The sequence below is a fragment of the Falco biarmicus genome, chromosome 2 (assembly GCF_023638135.1).
Source record: "Falco biarmicus isolate bFalBia1 chromosome 2, bFalBia1.pri, whole genome shotgun sequence".
NCBI lineage: Eukaryota > Metazoa > Chordata > Aves > Falconiformes > Falconidae > Falco > Falco biarmicus.
The window spans coordinates 30,419,419-30,432,170 of NC_079289.1; the positions used below are offsets into that span (position 1 = coordinate 30,419,419).

A 12,752-nucleotide genomic window follows, 5' to 3' on the forward strand; every position below is an offset into this window, starting at 1 on the left:
CCTACTTAGGATGATCAAGTTAATGACTGTAGGTTTCAGACCTCTGGCTGCATGTTGTATTTCCCCTGTCCGTCTGCAGGGCACCTTCTGTGCATTTTCATCACATACCTGAATGCAAGTTGTATTTTAATGGTTTATTCTTTCAGTGTGTTCCAGAGATCCAACTGTTTCATTTTTCTTTTGCTACAAATAGCATCTGAATGTCACTAGGCTCAAACAGGAGTGTCTCAAGACACCATACTCACCTACAGAAAAGATGGATGGAAAAAGGCTCTAGGGCAGTGCCTCATATCAGATCATTCTAGCAGCCCCACTGCCCAGACTGTGACACCACGTTAACCCTGACAGATGTACTTCAGCTTGTGAGCCCCACTTCTTCAGTCTGACTTCAGCCAGGTTGGTGCCTCCCCTCCCAGCAGTGTCTTTGCTTGAGGCCATAGTTTGGGAACTGCTGCTCCAGGCCTCATAAAGACTTGAATTAAGTGTATACAGTCTTTTCTGGATGAGACTAGGTGGTGACATACTAATCTAGTTTCCTTCTACAACAGGGTAACAGATGGGAGAAGCAGGAGGTGTCATATCTTGACTGTTTTTGACACTGACATGTATTATTCTTCTACCTAAGACAAACACAGTTTAAAGGAAACTACTATAAGATGAGTACAAACTCACTGGGAAGTCATTCACTACAAGCATTTTATCAATGGTTAGTTATTGAAATGGAAGGATATGTAGAGTGGGATTCCCCAGGAATCTGTGCTAAATTTGGGACTTCTCACTACTTCCGTTAATAACCTGAATGAGAGAAGATAAAATATGCTTATTCATTACTGCAGATAATCCCATGATAATAGAGGCTGCCAGCTCACTGGAAGATAGGAATGAAACTCAGATTATCTTGAAAAATTGGAGAAATAGTCTTAAAAATAGGTGGTGAATCAGTAAGGACATATGCAAAGTCCTGCACTTTCACACTGCACAAAGACAAGCTAGGCAAGAATTGGTAAGACAGCAGCCCTGTAGAAAGGAGCTAGGGGAGCACAGCCAGTATATAGTCAACTGTGCTGCTGCAATAAAAAAAAAAAAAAATTAAAAAGCAAACCCCATAGTGGGAATCATGAAAAGTAAGACAGCCTTTAGGAGGCTTGATTCATCTGCTCCCTCAGCAGCAGCAAACTCCTAGCCAGAATGATGACTCTAGTTTGAGATATGGCAAAAGAGAAGTTGGACAGAGCTCAGAAAAGAGAGGTAAGAATTGTCAGAGGTCAAAAAAAATAGAGGACACCTATGAAGGAAAAGCAGAAGGATTGGCGTGGTTTAGTTTTCAGATGACTACAGAAAACACGGCAAGAAAAGACTTCCAGCGTGAAGGATGGTTAAAAGCTGGCATAGTTTGCATGAGGGGTGTGTGAAATCTCCATCCCTGGATGTCTTCAGGAGCAGGCTAAACAGAAAAGACAGGGATAGCAGGTCACCAGGCCACAGGGAGAGGTTCAGTGATCTTTGAAGTCCCTTCTAACACTGTTTTCTAGGATACAGTCATTCTGCATCTTCTAAAATTTTGTTGTGAGTAGTTGTGTTTAGACTAATTGTGCAAAGACCAGCATTTCTCATTCAGCATCCTTGAGGCTTGAATGAACCTGAGCTTTTTACTTCTTATAAATTCAGTAAGTCTGCTAGTTCTCAGAGTTCACTGCACTAAAGCTAAGGCAGTTAGACAGCCTGCTTTTATAATGCTTTCATTGAATAAATTTGCACAGCTGCTACCTAGAGTCTACATTATTGCTCAGCACCACTTTGTTAATTTGGAATCCAGATCTGGTGACTGATTTAGGAAAACAGTTCAGCTAATCCCTAGTGAATAGAAATCCTCAGCCTAAGATTGTATGGCTCACCAGATTCCCACATGTGCAAATGCAGCAGCTGCCTTGCAAAGGGAAGTTAAAATATCGAGTACAAACTTTAGGGGGTTTTCACATGACATGCTTATTTTCCTTCCTCGGAGATCTAGGGCTCCAAAAGGAAGGAGTGGAGACAATCACAAACTTTCCCAGTAGACGACTTTTGTAGTAAGGTGGCAAGTGCACGTACGTATTCTAGAAAGCTCTCCGAGAGCAGCAATTCTAGCAGGAGAACATTCAGAGCTACTGTTAAAAAAACTAATTCTGCTAATTAGCCTTGCCTCATTTCTTCAATCGGCCGATAAAATTAGCGTGCATACCCATGTGATATTGATAACCTATATATTTTAAACTATTTCGATGTAATTGCCTTCTGCATGATAAAACACATTCGGGCAGAGTGCTATGAAATATAATTCCTCAGTGAGAGCTTCTGGGGAAGGCATCCGTTGTTATGGGAAGGCCCCTGTGCAGATTGCTTCCTGCTTGATAGGAAGCCCTTAATTACCTCACAATCTGTTGAGCTTTGGGAGAACACACAGGACCCATTTCTTCACTCAAACTTGGCATGAGTTGGGCAAGCAGCTGATTTGCCTGGGATGTTGAGATAAGCTAGTCGGTCAGATGTATGTTATATATTGTACCTGCTCCTCCATCCAAATCTAGAAATGAATTAATACATGTAATGAAAATAACTATTTTAATTATGACAACAGTGAAAAGTCATCTCTTCCTCAAAATTATTATAAAGAAATAGTAACTGCTCTCAGATAAGTCCCTCTTGAGTGGCATCGCATTAGTGAAGGGCTGTGGTACAGCTGAAACTAGTTTCTACTGAGACAAGCATAAAAATTCCACCTACTCATACTTGTGAGAATAACCCTCAGCTATGATTCTTTCTTTTGTTACATTAATCTGAGTTTTGAGAGCACTATTAAAGTTGTCCGGTTATATATTGATCTATAGATGACCTGCACACGTCAGGCACGTGCCTCCTTCTCCTCATTCTTGCTGTGCCCTCCCACCCCACTTTTCTTCACTTTCCCCCTCCCACACTTTCTTCCACTGTTTATGAGATTTCTTCTTTTTCCTTCCAAATGAAGTTGTATGGGATTAACCTTGGAGGCTCTAAGTACCTTTTCAACAGACTGATGCTTCTCTCCTGTCCTCAGGAACTAAGAGATTTACTTCTACAATACTCTCACCTCCTGCCAGTTACAAAATGGAGCTCAGTTCCCTAACAGTGCAGTGCAGCACACTAGTCCAGAACAGCTGAAATCCCCTCATTAGAGCAGGACATTCTTGTCCAGGATTACTTTCTAGTAATGTACATTTACAGGTGCAATGAGAGATCTTTGGTGTAATGCCTAAGAAAAAAGAAAGAGGCTCAAATTCTAAAGCTACTCAGATAGTTACCTCCTACTATCCAACAAGAAATATTTAAACAGGAGTCAGATGCCCAAGGATCCCAGATGACATTTGGGAATCCAGGCCTATGGTCCTATCTGAGCAACCCAAGCACCAATTAATTCAGGATGTTTTCAGGTGGGTGAGAGTCCTGTGTGGAAAACTTTGCCAAAGCTTCTGAACTAAACATACTTCTGGGCAGTGAATTACATGTTGCTGGTCTGTTTCCTGAAATCTGTATCAGAGATAGCCGATGTGTACTAGAAATGGTTGTGCGTTACACGTGGAAAGATGTGTCGATTGTGTTAACTTAGTTACAGGTTTTGGAGCATCACACATAGTTGAGCCACTCACTTGAACTGTAATAAAAACCAAGGTGCATTTACTAAAATAAGGTAACTCTTCCGTGATGAGCAAATACTTTCTGAATATCATTTTACACTGACGTGTTTTTAATAACTAACAAGATATCTTTTCATAACATTTTAGAATTTTTATCTGTCTTGCTTACATCCTTAGGCCATCATGGCTATGACATAGCATGCTTACAAGTCTCCATAATCACTGTAAGTCAGTGTAGAGAACTGCTATAATGAGTTTGATGGTTTCTGGACTCACCAAAAATGACCTTACCCAAGTAAGCTCGGAAGCCAAGTAGGCAACATACAAACAAGAACAGGGTGTAACAGCTGATTTAAAGAAAAAAAAAAAAAAAAGTACTTATTAAAGTGAAGAAATGCTAATTCTAAGGACACAGTCTTCTCCGACAGATGTTTTCCCCAACACCTTTTTGTTTCTTTGTGGGGAAGAATGCAATATAAGGAAAAAGAGACATAACTGGTACAGTACCTATAAGCTAGATGCTACCATAGCCAGACTTCAGGGACCTAGCCTCCAAGGTAAGCATGCAAAGCCCCAAATCAAGTGTTCCATTTTGCTGTGAAATAAGTGAGAAAATCTGGACTCTCAGCAGAGTGACAAATACCTAGTTGCACATGAAGTCACATGGAGCTAGGTGACAAAACAGGCCAGGCATGTGAAGCTTCTGAAATCACATTGCATGCCTTGAAGCAAGAACTGAAAACCAGTTTGAATTCTAGGCTGGAACCCAGGACCATCCTTAAGCACTGAGCATCGCTGGTATGAGCGAGCACTTCAGCAGCAGCAGTACTGTTACATTTGCACACTGCGGATCCCCCCCAGCCACAAACACATACGTCTCACTGCCCAAACTACTTTCATTTCTATCTATGCAGATGCACCTTATAGATATTGAACAAATTTTCTCCATACATTAGTCCTGTAGTACACTAATCATTTCGGTTAGTCTTCCCTGAATTCCCTCTAGAGCACTTACTAATTCATGACTGAGAAGCAATATTAATTAATATATTATAATGAGGAAATATACATTCAGATGTATGCAGAGAAACCTTTTTTCCCTCTATTTACTCTTAATTTACATCTTGATGAGTCAAATCCCCACTGTTACATTGCAAAGTCAAATAAAATTTCACCGGCGATTAAAGTTGTCCCGTGGGATTGTACAAAACACACATCTTTAATGAATTTTGTCCACTAAATGCACACAGCGGAGAACGAACTGCATTTTATATCTCTAAGCAAAAGTAATGAAGAAAGTATCTTTTCAGAGCCATCAGTATTTCAGAGTGCAAATAATTTTCAGTTTCAATAGATGAGTATTGATGTCTTTGATATAACTCTATGTATAGCTCTATTTAATAAGTCTAAACTATTCTCCTGGAAGTAATGTTCCACACTCACAGATACACAAGGCACTCCAGCAGCTTTCAGCTTGCTTGGGAGCTCTAAAAGGCCACGGCTGAGGCACAAGCAACTCTACTTTTGAAAAAATTATTTAAAAAATAAGTTTGTGGCAGGTGTTATTTTTATTATTTTGCCCTTTAGTTTCCAGAAATGGGCCCGATTCTGCCAGCACAAAGGCACGGGTGGGATGAGGTCTGTTAGCAGGAGTATTTCGGGTCGCCACCGAGCTGGTGGTGCTGCTCCGAGGGACCCCTATGGGCGGACCGAGGACCCCCCAGAACGGAGGGAGGGAAACCACGAGGTGCATCGGGCGCGGCCGTGGGAAGCCTGAAGGGGCTGACGTTTTCAGCCGCCCTCGGAGCTCTGGGCTGGACTGTGCCTGTCAGACGGAAGGGCTGGGGGAGCCCCGCGGTAGCGGAGCGGGGGCAGGGCGGCGGCTGGCCGTGCCCAGCCCCGGCAGCCCTCCCGCCGGCCGGCCCTTCCCCGCACCCACCGGCCGCCCAGGGGGCGAGGCGGGCCGGGGCCGGGGCCGGGTCGCGGGTGCCCCGCTGCCCTCTCCGCGGGGAGCGGGCGGGCGGAGGCCGAGGCTCAGCCCTACGCGGCCCGGCCCCCGGTGCGGCCGTGCCCGCCGGCAGCTCCCTCCGCCCGCGCTGCGCTCCGCCAGCCGGCCCAGCGCTGCCCCAGACCGTCCCGGCGCTGTCCTGCCCCAGGACAGCCCAGCCGCTATCCTGACTGTTCCAGCGTTGTGCCAGCACAGTCCCAGCACTATCCCAGGTCCTTCCAGCACCGTCCTAATTGTCCCAGCACTGCCCCAGCACAGTCCCAGGACTATCCTAACTGTCCCAGACTGTCCCAGTTCTTCCAGCACCGTCGCAGACGGTGTCAGGGCAGTCCCAGCCTGCCCCAGCTTTGTCCCAGCACTATCCCACCTGTCCCACGACAGTCCCACACTGTCCCAGGACAGTCCCAGCACCACCCCAACCATCCCAGCGCTTGCCGGAGCGCAGTAAGGCTGTCCCAGACTTTTCCAGCAGAATCGCAGATTGTCCCAGCAGAATCGCAGACTGTCCCAGCATAGTACCAGCACTGTCCCGGCTCCTCCGCCAGTACCCATCTTCCTCCCGCTGGGCCCCCGCGTTGCCTTAAAGCGAGGGTGGCCCTCCGGGTACCAGCCAGGCGGCACGAAACGGAGGGACTCGGCGAGGGCATCCCTTGGGTGACAGTCCCAGGGCCGCGGGAAGGGTTAGGCGTGCCCCGGGACAGCCCACGGCCACTGCCACAGAGACAGAGACGGGAAAAGGAGCCGGGGATTCTGCCGACAGGACCCACGAGTTGCTTTGCAGCCCAGCTGCAGTGTTTGCAGAGTTACCGAGCGCAGGGAAACGCTTCGGCTCGCCCCGGGGAAGTCCGAGCACAGACAAAACCGCAGCTCGGGGTGTCAAGTTTGCAGAAAATGGCCGAACACAAATTTATTTTGCATTTTCCTCCCGGAAAAGGAAAAGAATAATAAGCTGAACCCGGGAGATAAATGACTGGCGGTAAATACTGACCAGCGGCAGCAGCTGGAGACGAATCACCACACTGCCAGCACTTCAGCTGCAGCGTTTTGGAGGGGAGGGGGAGACAAGCGAGATCTCCGGGCTGCCGCAGTGCCTGCACGCCCGCTGCCTTCGCTGGCTCTAGTGTTTGCGAGAACAAAATAAGAGGCTGGTGAAGAGAAACAATTAAAAAAAAAATTAAAACAAACAAACAATAACCCACCTAAGAAGCACTAATGACTCGAAAGCACTGCAGCCCTGCAGACCCGGCTCGTCCCGGCTGGGGAGCGCAGCGCAGGTGGCAGCGGGTGGCGGCGCAGCACCCGGCGGTGCCCGGTCCCTCTGCCAGGCACCGGGCGGCCAAGGGGCACGGGGGGAGCGAGGCAAAACGAATACCGGCCGCGGGGAGCCCCGGCTGCCGGGACGCTCGTCCCCTGCCCCGCGGGGCAACCTGCGGGCGATGCAGACGGCGGCTCGGCGGTCCGGCGCACCGCGGCCGGGCGGCGGCTGGAGGGGAGCTCCCGCTCTCCCGGCGTGACCGAAAGTCCGAAATTCCCCCAAACGCACACGTTTTGGTTTCAGAGGAGTGGGATGGAAATGACTGTCATTAACTAGCAGGTCCTGAAAGTTCTTCTTGCTTTTCAGGGGGTCAGAAGTTACTCCTCGAGGCGCTGTCATCGTCGTTTCTGTCTTCATGTATTTCCAACACACCGAAAAGTTTCCATCCCAGCAATGTGAACATTTTACAGTAACTGCTCATTTTCTCGGAAGCCAAAACTAGCCTGGGAAGCAGATCTGCAGCGGGCTGCCAGCCGCTCTCCACCCCGCTTCGCCTGACCCAGGGCTGAGCACCGCCACGGCCGCAGTGCCAGGACCCCCTGCCGGCACCCGGCCCCGCCACCGACCGCTGTCCCGGGAGCAGGATCGGACCCCTCAGCATCTCGGACGAGTGAATAACCGAGAAGCAGCAGCTACCTCAAGTCCAAAAGGCGATTACATTTTTAAAAAACACAACCAGTTGTTACTGCTTTTTTACAGCGATATTCCAGCTTTCCCCGACCCTCTGAACTTTATCGCTTAATTGCACCGTTTGACCTTCTGCTAAAAGGAGGTGATTCTTTGCTTCTTTCTATACGTTAAATAACTCCTTATATGCCGAGAGAAATAAAAGTACCAGCAGACACCCAAGGTGCTGAGTATTTGCATTTGGTATTTTTAACGACGAGACTCAAAATTGCTTAATTTAATTATTACAAATAAGATAACACAGTCGTCTGTAGAGTTCAAACTACCTGAACTTACACTAAATCTCCGCGAAGTTTGACAAGAGACGAAACCGGTAGCCCCGGTGCCGCTGGGGGAGGGGGAGGGGGGCGGGGGGGAACATATAAAAATCTGGGCTTGGAGACATCTCCGAGGAAAAGGGTGTCCGAAAACGGGACAACGAGACGCTGAGAAACCTGACATCGAGGGGATGAGCTGGATGTTGAGCCTGGCACGAAAACGAGCCGTCATACAGAGATTTAGTTTTTATCAGCCAAATCTTTGGACTGGGGAACGAAAAAGGGGAGAAACTTAATATTTGCGGCTGGAGAGAAGCGAGCTCCCCATGACCCGGCCGCGGTGTCCCGCAGCCCCTCTTCGGCCAGGGGCGGCTCGGGAGCCACGGGGAGGGCATTTCTGAAATGACACTCCATGCTCCTGGACACAGCTCTGCAATAATTACAGTTTAAAAAAAGAAAAAGAAAAAAGTAAGAGAGAGAGAGAAAAAATAGGGAAAAACCACAGGAAAAGACAAGTCGTCGCTGGGACACCGCTATCCAAAACCAGGTTACTGTATTTCTTTCGCTAAGGGCTGTCATTATTCGCTGTATATACCCTCCCGGCAGTCAATCGTAACAAGCACGTTTTAAAGCCTCCATTAATTTACACAGAACAAAGACACTTTCCAGCTACGCTAGGGAAGAAAAAAAGAAAGGAAAAAAACCAAAAAAACAAAACCAAAAAAAACCAAACTGAAAACCACCACACCAAACCTCGACTCAATTAAAAATAACGATTTTGTTCTTGGACAGCTACCATTTTGTCGCTCTTACCGTCCCGGGACTTTCATTTAACCTCGGTAACATCCTGAAAGGCTACAATCATTCTGCACACATTGCATCGTACCTTTTCAGTCCTGCAATACAGAGCAGTACTGAGCTGACCGCCGGCTGCCCTGACAGTTTGTTCGGTAAAAGAAACGTGACGAGGCACAAGGGGTTAATTAAACCGTGCAGAGATCCAGCTGGTAGGAGCAAAAATCATCCCGTCTTTAACAACCTGGTCGCACACGCTGGATATAGACAACGGTGTCTGAAAAAATAATTACGAAATTACGCAGCTCTAGACACACCCAAAAAAAGTTTCCAGACCGAAAAAAAAAAAAAAGCCCCAAAATCTCGGTAGAAGTGACCGGTATTAACTGCGGCTGCTGGTCCTTCAACTTCGCTTTGACGCGCAGATCACGACCATTCCCTCTACAGGTTTCCCAAAATCTCGCTTTTCGAGCCCATTCTGTGGGCTGGACGGCACGGAGAGCGACCTGGGGGCACGGAGGGGGCCCCACCGCCCGCCCCCGGCCCCCGCCGGGCTGCCCAAGCCCTCCGGAGCCGCCGGGGCGAGGGGCGCGGGGAGGTCGGCGAGTCCCGGCGCTGCCCCGCAGAGCCCGGGGGCACCAGCCCGGGGAAGCCGCGGGGCTCCCGGCGAGCTCCCAGCAGGTCGCCGGGGAAGGGAGTCGCTCCCGCTTCGCTGGAAGTGGAGACGGACCGTGTCAGCCCCGGCACAGCCAAAACCCTTCTCACCCCCTTCTCCCTCACACCCCTCTCCTCCCCAGCTATAGCTGATGATATTTTTTTTTCCCCTAAGCACAAATGCCTTCTCGCCTGCCTTTGACGTTTAGGGCTGGTGAGCAAGGAGAGCTCTGAAGTGGCGGTTACCGCCGAACTCTTTCCGTGACACCACGGGGGAATTTTGGGGGTTCTTCGGAAAAAAAAAAAAAAAAAAAAAGAAAGAAAAAAAAATCCGGCAGGCGACGGCGTTTGACTTGACTTGGCGGTGGCTGGCAGCACCCGCCTAGCGCGGGGCCGGAGGTGGCTGCGCCACCGTGGCTCATCCCCACCGTGAGGCAGCGGGGACGTCCCCGCGTGTCCAGCTGCAAAGACATCTGGTAGGGACGGGGCTTGGAGATGTGCCACCTCCCCACCGAGAAACAACCCTTCCCCGACCCCCAAAATCAGAGCCGGCGTTTTCCTGCCCCCCCTCCCTGCTTAGGGGCACGGGGAGCTGCTGTCGATGGCTATCTCCGAATTCCGCTGGTTTCTTAAGAAGGGAGGCTGAAATGTCACTATTGCAGGAAACGCAGAGCTGCTGAAAGTTGTTAGTAAAGAGCATCAAATCAACTCCCCACCACTGCTGTGAAAGTTTCTTTTAAAACGTAAAGGAAATTGGATTCGATGCCTCCACCCTAATTTGAAACGCAGTGAGTTGCCGTACTTGGCCAATAAAATCTTAAAAGTTTGCTAAAAGGTATCACTAATAATAACAATAATGCCAAAAGCAGCGCTCGGAGCGGTGTGCAAACCCGGTAAAACGCCTGCCCAGCAAATCCAGGCATTTGGAGCTGAATTTTGTCGTTTCAGTTTGCCTGCTGATGTCAACGGCGTGTCGGTAAATACGAAATGAGAACTGAGGGGGAGCGGCTTTTGAGGTCATTTCATTTCGACTCGTTCGTCGTTTACAATATAAAAGACAGCTGACCGGATGATTTTCCCAGTCCCTCGTCCCGCCGGGGTGATGCGGTAACTTTGCGCACAGTTTACGTTAAGATGTTAAAACATCCTTGGTTCTTTCCCTGATGCTGACCCTGCGTTTAATAAAAGCTCGGTGTATCTGTCCGAGCTCGCCGCAGACTGGATTAAACTGTGAGTCTTGAGAGTGGACATGTGGAGCTTAATCGTTGCTACTTTATACTACATTACAGAAGGAATAAGGAAAGCTGTTTGGTAGGCTTTTGATAGGAACTTCAGAGTTTCTTTGTCTATCTTCAGAGCAAAGCAGTGTGCAACACATAGTAACTTTTCCCTATAAGGCATCTATTGCCCGGTGCGGGAAACAATCGGTAACCCTTTGGAAAATAAAGTACAGCTCTTAAAAACTTGAAAAAAAAGAAACCAAACCTTGTCCTCCGCTTATATTATCTTTCCCCCTCACAAACCAGCCGGTAAACCACCACCGAAGCAGGCACACTGTTCTGTCCGGGGAAAGTTTAAAAAAAAAAAACCAAAAAAAAACAACACTCAAAACGCGGAGGCATTCCTGACGGCAGAAGTGAAACCGTCTCGATCCAGGCAAATTTATTTGTAAACCCGGGAAGCAGCGAGCCCGGGCGGCGGCGGGGGGGCGGCCCCGCCCGCGGGGTGCGCGGTGGCGGCGGCAGCGCGGACGGCCCCGCCGGGGCTGGGGCTGCTGACTCAGAGAAGCAATGTAGGTCATAACGAGTTTCCTTAGGTTACCTAAGTTCGAACAATTCAGCTTTTCTTTAGAGACTTCCAAAGCGCTGTTGCAACATTTCTGACCGCCAAGGCTTTCGGCGAGGTTCAGCCCCCGGCTCCGAGCGGGCGGGCAGTGCCCGGGGCGGGCATACAGGCGCCCGGGGACTCACACCTCTCCCCCCTCGCTTGTACCGTCCCTCGCCATTTCCATCACAACGCTACTTTCGGGGGGTTGTGGTTTTGGTTTTGGGTTGTTTTTTTCTTTTTTTTCTCAGAGGCGTGTTTAAAAAAAAATACAAACTTGTGCCACACTCCCATTTTCTTCTAAATTTGCAGAGAAGCAGCAAGCGAATTGCCTACCTACTCTCTGTTCCGTTCAGTTCTTTCCAGGAAGGCTTATTCACGGTTCATAGTTCGGATCTATTCTTCATTAACACTACTTACTACTTTCCACCACCAGTCCATTTTTACACCATCAGTTCAAGGTCTATTAAGAGTTCACTTTTGCCACGGGTTTTGTACGCAAAAGACGATCCGTCTTTTGAGTGACACTGAACACTGTCCGCCTTCGAACTAGGTGATTTTCGTTATTTTTTTCCTTTTTTTTTTTTTAATTTATTTATTGTTAACCATAGCAGAGCTGGAAAAGAGTAGCCGCAGTCCCCAAGGAGAACTCACGGAGGATGAGCAAGCGTCGTGCTCTGGCGCAAGAGCAGCGAAGTGGGACGGCGGCTTTGCTGCGAAGCATAAAGTTGCAGAGGAGATGGAAAGCCCGGGATGGGGGGACGCTTCAAGAAAGGAACCACACGAACGGATTTTATTTTATTCACTCGGAGCTTTGCCCCACCATTACCTGCGCTCCCCGCTGCCCGGCGCCGCGCCGCAGCCAGCGGGGCAGTGCGTGGGCTGGGGCGGGGCGGGAGGGCGAGAGTTCCGAGGGACTCGCACTCTCCCCCAGAAAATCATCATCAGGAAGGCATCCGTTGTCACGAAGCATAACTAAGAGGAGAAATCATCCGCCCATAGATATCACGAAAGCAAGGAGCGGGGGGGGGGGGCGGCGGAAAATCCAAACCTCGCCCGGTCCGACGGTTGTATTTCTGCTGAGCGCACGCATCGCCCACGTGTCCATCACGGGGGTTCGTGGGGCGATCGCGACACCGGTGTCACGGTCACGCACGCCTCCAGCCTTCCTTCTTCCCTCCAGCTCCTCTCTAACGCCGCGGTGACAGCCCGCCGGCCTGCGAGCTAGCAAGCGAGGATTTCCCCGTCTAAACATAGAAGGTTTTTGCCAACGGAGCAGGAGTCCCGTGAATGCTTCCCCGAGCGTGCTGGAAGCATCAACACCAGAAGCTCCACGGAGCCCCGAGGCCGGAGCCGGGAGCGCCCGGCAGGCTCGGGCAAGCCCGGTCCCGGCCTCCGCCCGCCCGGGGCACGGCGGCTCTGCCTCCCGGGGCGGGAGGGGCGAGCCATTGGTCTCAGAAAAAAAAAAAAAAAAAAAAAAGAAAAAGAAAAAATACAACAAATGAGTTAAAAAGAAAGAAAAAAAGGTGGTGGTTTTTGGTTGGGTGGTGTTTTTTTTTTTT

General features: G+C 49.3%; 1 long non-coding RNA gene across 7 annotated transcripts in view; it reads right to left on the reverse strand.

Moving 5' to 3' along the window:
- The window catches only part of LOC130145248 (uncharacterized), a 90,444-nt gene that overhangs the window by 26,042 nt on the left and 51,650 nt on the right, over positions 1-12,752 (reverse strand). The gene's annotated exons all lie outside the window — the stretch shown is intronic.